The sequence below is a fragment of the Pelodiscus sinensis genome, chromosome 32 (assembly GCF_052426305.1).
Source record: "Pelodiscus sinensis isolate ZL-2025 chromosome 32, ASM5242630v1, whole genome shotgun sequence".
Classification (NCBI taxonomy): Eukaryota; Metazoa; Chordata; order Testudines; family Trionychidae; genus Pelodiscus; species Pelodiscus sinensis.
The window spans coordinates 6208018-6220888 of NC_143083.1; the positions used below are offsets into that span (position 1 = coordinate 6208018).

The following is a 12871-nucleotide window of genomic DNA, read 5'->3' on the forward strand; positions in this document are numbered from 1 at the left end:
GCTTTCCCAGGGAGAGAGGACAACCCCAGCCCTCTCTCACCGCAGCAGCTTGGGGGTCAGGTGAGAAGCATCTCTCCATGGCCACTGCAGCTCCAGCAGACACAGCCATCGTGCATGTCCTCCAAATGGACAGACAAACAAACTCTCTGAAACACAGAGTAGACAGCTGTCCTTTTCTCCACCCCCTGGCCTCTCCTGGTTCAATGGGGTTATAGCTGTCCCAATCCCCTTCTCTGGCCCATTGTCCCCCCCCCCCCGCACCGTGATCATTCTACAGTATAACTGTCCCTCCTACCAGACCCCTCCCATTCTATTTGATGAGAAAAATCAAATTCCAGGAATGTCTCATTTTCCTGGCACAGACAACCTCTTCCCTTGCTTTAAGTGCATACCAAATTTGGTGGCCTTAGCTCTTACTCTTGGGGAGGAGTTTTAGAATAAACACCTCATAGGTGAATAGACGGACAGGCAGATGCACATTTTTAAAATATATAGTAAGAAGTGCAACAGTGTTAAGATACTTTTATACAGAATTCTGTGCATATTAAGTGTTACACCTACCACCAGACCCTCTAAAGAGGGGAGAGAGAAGGCTCACATCTTTGGGTGGTGTTCTTTGAGACATTATGTTTAAGCCACAGGAGAAGAAGTCTAAAGAATCAACACTGGTGCCAGAGTCTAAGCAGAGGAACCACATGGTCTAAGACCTCAGGGGGGGAAGAAGGGGCTAGAGAGAGGATCTGCATACCAAGAGTGCATTAGGAACCCCAATACAAGGAGAGAGCCTGGGCTCTGATCAGAGATGCTAAAGACACAAGGGTTTTCAGCTGGATCACTTCATACCATTACTGCCCACCCTGCAGACTGGGAACCCAATTTGACATGGCATCTTTTCTACAACTTTAGTTACACACAGAAGAGTACAAAGACAGAACATGAGATCATGCAACTGAAGATGGTTACAATGCACATGCACAACAGAGAGCTGACTTGAACTTTGCCATCTCCTGCACTTTCAGGAATGATGGTAGAAATGTAGCCATGTTAGTCTGGTGCAGCTGAAACAAAAACAGGACTGTGTAGCACTTTAAAGACTAACAAGATGGTTTATTAGATGATGAGCTTTCGTGGGCCAGACCCACTTCCTCAGATCAAATAGTGGAAGAAAATTGTCACAACCATATATACCAAAGGATACAATTAAAAAAAAATGAACATATGAAAAGGACAAATCAAATTTCAGAACAGAAGGGGGATGGAGGAGGGGAAAAGGGGGGAGGTAAGTGTCTGTGAGCTAATGATATTCGAGGTGATAATTGGGGAACCTATCTTGGTAATGGGTAAGATAATTAGCGTCTTTATTCAAATTTGAATGTAAAGTGTCAAATTTAAGCATGAATGACAGTTCAGAGGATTCTCTTTGAAGTGAAATCTTAAAAGGTCTTTGAAGCAGGATGCAGGTAATCAAGTCGTTGAGACAATGTCCTTTCTGGCTGAAATGGCGAGAAACTGTTTTTTCTTTGTGATCCTGTCTGATATCTGTTTTGTGGGCATTGATCCTTTGGCGAAGTGTCTGAGACGTTTGGACCTAACATCCATTAAATTATCTAGCTTCTCTTTATACTCTGTTATAGTCCTAGACTTCACAGCCTCCTCTGGCAGGGAGTTCCACAGGTTGACTACACGCTGTGTGAAGAAGAACTTTCTTTTATTAGTTTTAAACCTGCTACCCATTAATTTCATTTGGTGTCCTCTAGTTCTTCTATTATGGGAACTAATAAATAACTTTTCTTTATCGGCCCTCTCCACACCACTCATGATTTTATAGACCTCTATCATATCCCCCCTCGGTCTCCTCTTTTCTAAACTGAAAAGTCCCAGTCGCTTTAACCTCTCTTCATATGGGACCCATTCCAAACCCCTAATCATTTTAGTTACCCTTTTCTGAATCCTCTCCAAGGCCAAAATATCTTTTTTGAGATGAGGAGACCACATCTGTACACAGTATTCAAGATGTGGGTGTACCATAGTTTTATACAGAGGCAGTAAGATATTCTGTGTCTTATTTTCTATTTAATGTCACACACATTGGGTTAATGCAATTGCAGGATAGATGCATGAGGGGGGTTTGGTGGGGGCCAATCTAATCCCTATTGGTAGGAGGATGGTGGGAAAAGTCCTGGGGTGTGTGTCACATGACACCTTTTACTTTTGGTCATGTGTCCATCTTGCCCTTCGAGTGTTGCCTCCAGAGGTGTGGCTAATGGGGGTCAAAGTACATTAAAAAAATTCTTTGGGTGCACACCCTAATGAAATGTGCTGTGCATGCCTATGACAGGAAGCAGTGGAGCATGTAACAGCAGGGCTGGGTCCTAGAGAGCCGAATGCACTGCCTGAAGCACAGTCTGAGGAAAGGGATTGGCTCCAGGGGTCTCTGGGAAGGAGAGGGAGTAGGGGATAGAAGAGCAAGTCAGTCATAGGGGCACCAGTTTAATAATCTCGCGTAGGGCACCATAAATCCTAAGGATGGCCCTGTCCAGTAGCTTGGCTTGGTGGGCTGGATCTGGCCCCCAGGCCATATTTTGCCCAGCCCTATAGTTAATCGACTCCACTATTACATCCGTAGTTGGTCCTGCTTTGAGCTGTGGGTTGGACTAGATATCTCCTGAGGTCTCTTTCAACACTAATCTGTGTTTCTACGCTCCTATTATAACAGTGTTCAAGTATATAAAAAGTTGTTACAAGGAGGAGGAAGATAATTTTTTCTCTTGAATCTCTTAGGATAGGATAGGATAGGATAGGATAGGATAGGATAGGATAGGATAGGATAGGAAGCAGTGGTCTTAAATTGCAGCAGTGGAGTTTTCGGGGGATGGTAGGAAAAACTTCCTGTCAGGGCAGTTAAGCACTGGAACAAATTGAGAGAGGTTGTAGAACCTCCACCGTGGGAAGCTTTTAATAACAGATTAGACAAACTCCTGTTAGGAATGGACTAGTTATTTCTTAGTCCTGCCTTGGGACCTCTTGTGTTGTAGACCACATGCTAGAACTCTTAACTACTAGATGAGATAGTTCAGCCTACAATGCTGTGTAGTCTAGTGATCAGAACAGAGAGGGGGAAATCTTGGGGTTCGGTCATTATCTTAGCCCTCTGTGCCTCAGTCTTTTCATTTGCAAAAAAAGGGCTCTTGGGTTGTTAAGACCACAAACATTAAGTCTCTTCAGAAAAGTGATGCAAGTGCAAAGTATCGTGTTTGTGGATAACTTACTATCTGTTAGTATATTGAAGACCGTGATCAGGCAACCTCAATATCCATTCTTTGAGATTTAACAATGGCTCAGGTAGACTCTTTCCCCATGCAAATCTTTCATGTAAACATCTTACTGGGAGAGGTATTTATGGCCAAATGCTGATAGCCTGTTGTTGGGAAATGAGGAATACATATTTTTCTTCAAAATGTCGCTTTCCCAGAATTAACATAAATCTAACAATTTCTAGCCCCTCCTAGGAAGCCTTGTTATACTTCTTCAGCAGGGCATGAAGTCTTAAAACATGAGCATTCAAATACATCATGAAACACCAGGTTAATTAGCTTATATTTAGAAAGCATTAGAAGCAAACATTTAATATCCTGTGCTATCTATACTTGATGCCTGTCTAGGGCTTAATTCTTGAAGGTGTTGAGAATCTTCAACTACCATTTACTTCAGTGGGAGTGAGGGTGCTCATCTCTTTCCAAGAATCTTTTAACATATAATACAAGTGGGCTATTAATGATTTAATGTTGCTACTACACGTAGCAACAGTTTTGGAAGATAGTATAACGTCCTCCTCTTTTAGTCTGGCATCATTGCATCATGTTAATTTCTTGAACAAAGAAAGCACTTGGAAACTCATTCTTTGTTCTTTAATTTATGCAGACAAATATTGTCTGTATCTGAAAAGATTTTTCTCATAATTGGTTTTATATGCCTGTTATCTTGTTCTGTCTTTGTGGACTCCTACTGAATCTCATTTATCAGACTGCGTGACTGTTGATATACAGAGAATTCTCTGACATAATTGGTCAAGCTTACGAAGGTACAGAAACACACGTGCTGGTCTGTAGAACTACCTGTCATGGCTCATTTTCACCTTCCTCTGCAGAATGTGACATGGGTCACTTACAGGTTTAGACTAGGGATATAATAGTGTAGCTGATTAACTGATAAGCAAAAGCTGCACATGTACATAAAAAGTTAGAGGGAACAATGGTGGGGGTATAACAGATGCCTTTGTAAGACAAAGCCCTGAAAACATTAGGTCACCTGGTGAAACTAGTTTAAACTAGGGATGTAATAGTGTAGTTGATTAACCTATAAGCTTTTGCTTATTGGTTAATGCTACAGACTACACGCATTTCCCTCCCCCCTCTCAACCAGTAAGTTTTTTAGCAGGCTAGTCAGCAGCCCAGCTCAATTCTGGCTCACACTGGGCCCAGGACCTATCCCCGCTGCGGCTCTGCATGTGAAGTGTATTAGGAGCCGGGTGGGCAGTTCCACTTTGCGCTGGGTCTAGGAACTCAGACCCCACCCTCAGACAGGGGCTGCTGCCACCCTGCACTGCCCCGTTTATCAGAAGCAGCAGCAGAGGGAGACAAGCAGCCGGTCCGCAAGAGGAGCTGTTTTTAAACTGTCTCCCTTCATGGACTAGCTCCCACTTGGCACTCCACGCTGCTGCCAAGCCCGCCCCCGGGGACTATAGAATAGTCGACTAACTGATAAGAATTCATGAGTTTACTTGACTATTCAATTAACCGATATTTAACATCCCTAGGACCAACCCCAACTAAATCATCCCAGCCAGGGCTTTGTCAAACCGGACCTTTAAAACTTCTAAGGGTGGTGATTTCACCACCTCCCTAGGTAACCCATGCCAGTGTTTCACCACCTTCCTAGTGAAGCACTACACAGCCTAGACCTCCCACTCTGCAACTTGAGACCATTGCTCTTCACTGTGCCATCTGCCACCACTGAGAATAGCTTGGCTTCATCCTCTTTGGAACCTCCCCCACCCCCGATAGGTAGTTGAAGGCTTCTGTCAAATCTCCCTTATTCTTCTCTTCTGCAGACTAAATAAGCCCAGTTCCCTCAGGGTCTCCTCATAAGTCATATGCTTCAGCCCCCAATCATTTTTGTTTCTCTCCGCTGGACTCTCTCCAATAAATCCACACCCTTTCTGCAGTGGGGGGGGGGTCCAAAGCTGGACTGTACTCCAGATGTGGCCTCAGCAGTGCCAAATAAAGGGGAATAATGACATCTCTGGATCTGCTGGCAATGCTCCTCTTAATGCAACCTAATATGCAATTAGCCTTCTTGGCTACAAGGGCACACGGTTGACTCATATCCAGCTTCTCATCTCTTGTAACCCCCAGATCCTTTACTGCGGAATTGCTGCTTAGCCGGTCAGTCCTCAGCAGTTATGTCTCCCCACCCCCCAATATTACTTTGTTCTCCAAATCTCAGATTTTATTGTAAAAAGTAAGAGATGGGGCTACAGTGAAAAGTTATATCGGCTTAGCTGTGTCTCAGGGGAGTAAAAATTCCACCCCCCTGAGCAATATAAATTAAAGTGTGACAGTCTTCTTCCACTAAATGAGCCCAGTTCCCTCAGCGTCTGGAATTAGTGGATTTTTTCCATCATTTTTATGCCAGTAAAAGCCCTAGCGCTATGAAGATAGAAATAATTAATACCATCCAAAGGAGTTAAACTGGAAAAAAAAGTAATTTTGATGGTGTAACTTGTTTTCTTGGGGAAGGGTATAAGATAGAGCGGCCAAACTGTGGCTCATGAGCCACAAGTGGTTCTTTTATTATTAAAATACAGCTCCCAGAACCCCCATTCCCACCCATTCTCCATTTAGCAGCAGGAACAAGAGCAGGGTAGCTCAGGACCTCTGCCTTGCAGCAGGAAGGTGGGTAGGAGCTTCAGTCCCCTGAGGAGGAGGCGTTTCAGAGTGTCAGCCCCATGGGATACACCTATTGCGGCACAGGGCTTCAGCTGGGGCAGGGCTGAAGCCTGAAGTCCAGTCAGATGCCTTCCACAGGGCTGAAGCCCTGAGCTCCAGCAGGTGTGCCTCAGCGCTCAAATTTCTGAAGATTGTTGTACACAGCTCATAGGATAGGTAAGTTTGATCCCCTTGGTTCAAGCTATCCTGGCAAATCTTTTCTAGTGAGGCCATCACTCTCAGTTAATTGAGTAGATCTGAAATACTCTTCTCTCACAGGAGGGATGAAATGATTTAATCTTTTAAATTATTCCTGGGCTCCTGCATTAATCCTGCACTGAGTTAATGGTACAGTTTGCACCTCACAAAGCTATTGTTCCAGAATCCCTGCAGATGTCTCTGTATGGGTAATACTTGGCTCACATTTCTCTTTGCAGCCCCTGTTACAAATCGTGTGGAGGGGCAGCTCTGTCACAGTTGTGTTTTAAGTGATGAGAGAGGTTCTCCCATTCCTGTATTTAATCCGCATCATTCCATTAACCTAGTGCTGTCCACACTCACGGTGAGATTCACTCAGGCTCTGTCTACACCAGTGGTTCCCAACTTGTGGTCTGCAGACCCCTGGTGGTCTGCGACAGTACTCCGGGGGTCCATGGAAAGTTTAAAACTAAGGATCGGGCCCACTGTAGTGTCTCTTCACTACATAGCTCTACAGAGGGGAGGGCTCCAAGACATTTTAACAGATTGAAAAGGGGTCCATATGCTCGAAAGGTTGGGAATCACTGAGGAAGTGGGTCTGGCCCACAAAAACTCATCACCTAATAAACCATCTTGTTAGTCTTTAAAGTGCTACATAGTCCTGTTTTTGCTTGGTCTACACTATGGACCTTATAGTGCAACAGATGCAGCTGTGAAGGTCTCCTGTGTAGACATGCTATGGTGGTGGGAGAGAGGCGTCCTTCCAGCATAAACCACACTACCCCAAACAAGCCACAATAGCTATGTTGGCTCCTGCTGACATAGTACTGTCCTCATCGGCTCTTTTGTTCATGAAACTTATGTCGGTTGGAGGGATGTTTTTTCACACCCCTAACAAAGTTTTGCCAACAAAAGGGTTAGTGTAGATAAAATCTTAATTCCATCATTCAGGGGTGCAGATTTTGAAGGACATGGTAACAGGATCTGACAGAAGAGAGTGCAGTATCCATCCTGCCTCCGTTGAATGAACTCAGTGTCTGTGTCACACACACACACACACCCACCCACCCTTCTGAAACAGATCCTTGCCCTCTCCACGTAGGGAAAGCCAGTCAACAACAATGAAGCCATACAATAGAAATTAAAACCCTGTCAGAGAATGAAATAGTCCATAAGGTCTTACAAAGTCAATTTTCTTGGTACTAATACACACTTTTCACTAGTGCCCTGTCTCCAACCTTCCCCATTTAGCCATGCTCACATGGACTCTCCACAATCTGGTTTCAATCCATGGTGTGACACAGAGACAAGCTCTAACGCAGTGTTAGGCAACTTGCAGCCTGTTGGCCACATGCAGCCCACTACGACTCCACCTGCGGACTCTGGTCAAACCCCTTCCCCTTTGCGCTTCTCACACACTGGGGCACCAGAGCCACACACTTCCTAGTCCTCTCCTTCTCCCCCAGCACTTTCGGAGCATCATGAATTCACTGAGTCATGCTCCATCCCATCCCCGCTCCTTCCACTGTCTCCCAGAGCTGGAACTCCAGGTGCCCCAGTGCACAAGAGGCACGTGGAGGACGTGGCAGACAGGCAATCTGCAGATGGAACACCAGTGGGCTGCAGGATGCCCACTGAGATGAAGGAGGGCATCCCATGCAGCCCACTCCCTATTCTTGGTTGCCTAAAAGCTAGTCAACAAACTCTATGGCAACTAAAAGAACAAGCCACGGCACAGATGCCACCCAGTCTCTGCAGTGTTCCAGGCAGTCAATGACAAGATGCTGCTGACCCTACAAGAGTGGATGGCACAGCATTGTCATGTCTGCAATAATTTCTTCCAAACTGGCTCCAGAGTGTTAGGGATGGGGAGCAGCTAGAGCATTCACATGCACATATCTGCAGTAATCAGTGCTGCCCGCCTTCCTAATATGAGAGCTCATGGATAAGGAGCAAGATAACACAGCCTTAACTGCCAACAACAGAAGACTACCTGGCCTTGTACTCCACTTAGGAAGGGACAGTCAGTTTCACACATACAGAATGAGAAGCAGCTGTCTAGGAAGGAGTACTGCAGAAAGGGATCATAGTGGACCACAAGCTAAATAGGAGTCAGCGGTGACACTGTTGCAAAAAAAGCAAACTGATTATAGGATGCATAAACAGGAGTGTTATGAGCAAGACAGGAGAAGTCATTCTTGCACTTTTCTCGCACTGATTAGGTCTCAATTGAAGTATTGTGTCCAGTTCTGGGCACCACATTTCAAGAAAGATGTGGAGAAATTACAGACGGTTCAGAGAAGAGCAACAAGAATGATTAAAGGTCTAGAGAACACGTGCTATGAGGGAAGGCTAAAGGATTTGGGCTTGTTTTGATTGGAAAACAGACAACAGACAGGACATGATAGTGGTTTTCAGGTATCTAAAAGTGTGTCATGGGGTGGGGGAATTGTTCTCCTTGGCCTCCAATGATAGGACAAGAAGCAATGGGCTTTAACTGCAGCAAAGGAGGTTTAGGCTGGACATTAGGAAAAGCATCCTAATTGTCACAGTGATTAAACACTGGAATAAATTGCCTAGGGAGGTTGTGGAATCCCCATCACTGGAAATATTTAAGAGCAGGGTAGACAGACATCTATCCGGAAGAATCTCAGCGGTGCTTGGTCCTTCCGTGAGGGCAGGGGACTGGACTTGATGACCTCTCACGATCCCTTCCAGTTCTAGTGTTGTATGATTTTTGTGTCTCCTCAGCAAGTGTAACTGACTCGAGACTCAGGATATAAAATCCTGTTTCATTGGTTAACTGGTTAAATGTGATGTTTAACCAGTTAACCAAATAAGGAAGAGCAGGTAGTGACCTGATGGGCAATAACTACAGCTGGAAAGTAAAAAGTTAAACACTCTAACAGGCAGATGAGAATTCCAAAGTCATTGGGCAACCAGACAGACTGACAGCCTTGTAGCCTCAGGGCAATGCTGATACAACCAACTCTTGTCCCTTGTCCCCAGAGAATCTGCCTCAGCCTAGGGGAGCTCAGGGCAGCAAGTGTTTAGCTTAGATACCAACTTAGATACCCGAAGTGACCCCTCCCCACCAGTCCCAGCTCCCCCCTCCCCACTGCAACCCCTCCCCACCGCGACCCCTCCCCACCAATCCCAGCTCCCTTCCCTCCCCCGTCCCCTGACTCCTGAGCTTCCCCCCAATCCTGGTCACTCCTCCTGCTCCCCCAACTCCCCGCAGCGACCCCTCCCCCCAGTCCCAGCTCCCCCCTCCCTTCACAGACCCCTCCCCCCAGCTCCCAGCCCCTCCCCCCTCCCTCCCCCTCACAGACCCCTCCCCCCGTCCCAGCTCCCCCCTCCCCGCACAGACCCCTCCCCCCAGTCCCAGCTCCCCCCTCCCCGCACAGACTCCTCCCCTCCGCTCCCACGACCCCCCTCACCGTCCCTGGCGCGCCCGGGGCTGCCGGTGCCGATGCCCTGGGCCGAGGCTCAGCGGGGCCTGGGCCGCCCCATCCCCGGCTCCTGCGGCCGCCGGGCGCCGCCTACTGCTGCCTCCTCCCCCCGCCCGCTATCACGGCGGCCGGAACAGCGTACGCGGATAGCCCCGCCTACGCTCCCGGCAGCCACTCAGCGCACGGGACTACACAGAACGACGGCTCTCTCGCCCAATCGCCTGCCGGAACCGACTGCAGACGTCATGGCATGGTCCGATGGACAGAGCCACGGGCCTGCAGGCGGGCGAGGAAGCCGACAGGGCAAGGCCGGCTCCGCGCAGGGAATGAAGGCGGCAGGGCGAGAGCCGGGGGCGGGGCCTGAACCCTGCCCCACCTAGCCCCTCCCCAGCAGCAGCCACCTACCCTGGCCCCGCCCCTTCTCCCAGGCCCCGCCCCTCACTCTATTCCCCCCCACCCGCACCTGCCCCAGCCTGGGTCAGTGGCAGGGGGAGGGGCAGGCTCCTCAGGATTTCACCCAAGCAGACCAGAGGGGCCTGCCCCTGGGGAGCCGGGACTGAGCCCCCTCGCCCGTGGGCTCCAGCCAGACTCCTGCGGCCGGGGGGGGGGCTCTGGGAAGGGGGTTGTACAATGGCCCAGCAAAGCTCTGTCAGCACCGAGCCAAAACGGGGCCCGGGAGGCGGCTCTTGGGGGCGGTACCTTCGGAGGAGGGGCTCTGGCTCCTCGCACAGGAGGATCCCGCCCTGGAAAGAATCGGACGGGTGCTAGAGGTCGCTGGTAGTGGGTAGAGGCCTGGCAGAGCTACAGCTGCACCGAGCGCTGCTGGAGATCTGACGTGATTGTCTCTGAGCTTGAAGCATTGATGTTTCAAAGACAGTACCAGGGATGTCAAGGCATAGTCAACTTACACGATTAACTGATACGCCTAGGTTTATTGCTTAATCTTGTTGACTACATGCATTCCCCCCCATCCCCCGCCAGCTTGCTGCCTCTATCAGAGGCAGCAGCACAGAGTAGTAGGCAGCCGATATGCATGGGGAGCCAGTTTTGAAACTGGCTCCCGTCACGGACTGGCTCCAACCTACTACCCTGCACTGCTTCCTCTGATAGAGGGACTGCAGCACAGAGTGTCCGGGGACTCCCCAGGAGTGGGAGTGCACTGGCGGCCATCCCCAGCCCTGGGGACTGTCAAATAGTCATGTAACCACTAACATGTCATGCAGTTATACAATGTTATCTAACATGCCTATCAGCGAGGGAACCAAGTGCCAGTCTGAGTGGCCTTTGGTTTTAGATACATCTTGCCAAGAGGCATGAGATGCCTGTGAGAAAGGGGCTTCTTGATGCTGCTTAACTGACAGTTTCTCAGGTGGTACCAAACCTTTGGTACTGGCATGAACCGGAGTCACAGTTGGACCCATTATCTGACGTCTTCCAAGGGTTGATTCAATTAGATGACCTATCCCTCTTTCTAGATTCTCTAGTAGAGAAGATGGGCTTCTTCCTAGAGATAGAAGCCAGGAGATTAGTGTACCATCTGTACACCATCAGATAACATGAGCAGTGAATTATTAGCTTTCCAGTGATATATGCCCCAAAGTAGGGATGTTAGCTAGCAGGTAATTGAATAGTTGTGTAACCACATGAAATCTTAGTTACATGACTATTCGATAGTCCCTGGGGGCACGGCCAGCAGCCAGAGCACTCCTGACCCCACACCCAGGGAGCCCCCTACCACTTAGTGCTGCTGCCTCTACGTCAGAGGCAGCAGCATGGGGGAGCAAGGGGAACCAGTCCACGAGGGGAGCCAGTTTAAAAACCAGCTCCCTGCACAGACCAGCTGCCTAATGCCCCACACAGTTGCCTCTGACACAGAGGCAGCAGGACAGCAGGGGAGCAGCAGCCTGTTTGGGCTGCGGGGGGGGGGGTGTCCAAGATCCCCACAGACAGCAGCAGCCTCTGTTTGTGGGGCAATCGGGCCCAGCAGGGACAGAGACTGTTTTGCAACAGCCTCCCCTGCCCCTTCCCCCACTGCTACCTCTGATAGAGGCAGCAGCACGAGGTGGGGGGCAGGCAGCACCATGGACCTGGTGCTGAGGGAAACCAGCTTTTAGCCAGCTCCCTCCCCCTTGCTACCTCTGATATAGCCTAGGGCTTATCCATTGATTATATAGTCGACAATAGTGTCTGGCTGGTGAGTCTTGCCCACATGCTCAGGGTTTAGCTGATCGCCATATTTGGGGTTGGGAAGGAATTTTTCTCCAGAGTAGATTGGCAGAGACCCTGGAGGGTTTTTTTTGCCTTCCTCTGTAGCATGGGGCACAGATCACAGCTGGAGGATTTCCTGCATCTTGGGGCCTTCAAAGTATTTGAAGGCTTCAATATCTGAGACATAGGTGAGAGGATTATTTTAAGAGGGGTGGGTGAGATTCTGTGGCCTGCACTATGCAGGGAGTCAGACTAGATGATCATAATGGTCCCTTCTGACCTTAAAGTCTATGAGCATGACAACTGTGTGCCAATTGGCATTGGGATGCTCTTCAGACCACAGCAGCAGGGAACATAATTGCTCTCTCTCAGCCACAGGCAGTCAAAAAGAATTGGAGGAGCAGAAGGGTCACACTTCTTATATGTTCTCACATGCGTGCTTTGGAGGATAGGGTTAAAATTCAAAACCATCTAGAGTAAGTTGAGAAATAGGGTGAAGTAAGATGAAACACAGTAAGAACAAATGCAAATACTCCATTTAGAAAGAACAAATCAGTAGCACGCATGCAAAATGGGAAATGATGGCCTATGGAAAAGTACTGCAGAAAGGGATCTGGGGGTCAGGGTGGACTACAAGTTAAGTATGACTCAACCATGTGACACTGGCTACATCGAGACTTCACTGGGAAATCGGTACGCAAGAGGCTTTTCTGAAATTTGGCATGTCTACACTGTGAAAAGTTTTGGAAAACAATGCTCTTTCAACATCCCTAATTCCTTGTAAAACAAGGTTTACAGGGATGGTGAAAGTGTGTCGGCTTTCTTGAAAAAAAATAAATTCTGGTATCCCAGAAAAGCAATGCAGTCTAGATGTAGCCATTGCTGCTTAAAAAATGTCTGGGATATATTAGCAGGAATGTTGTATGTAAGACACCAGTAGTAATTCTTCCACTCTACTCTGCACTGATACTGTATCTAGTTCTAGGCTATGTCTAGATAAATTGCATATCTTTTTCCAATTTGCTT

General features: G+C 48.1%; 1 protein-coding gene across 2 annotated transcripts in view; it reads right to left on the reverse strand.

Moving 5' to 3' along the window:
• Nucleotides 1–9783, reverse strand: part of MARCHF2 (membrane associated ring-CH-type finger 2) — a 50127-nt gene extending 40344 nt beyond the window's left edge. For both annotated transcript variants that reach the window (XM_075903137.2, XM_075903136.2), the window contains exon 1: nt 9626–9783. The gene's annotated coding sequence lies outside the window, so the exon portion shown is untranslated. The remainder of the gene's footprint in view (nt 1–9625) is intronic.
• Nucleotides 9784–12871: the final 3088 nt, after the last annotated feature.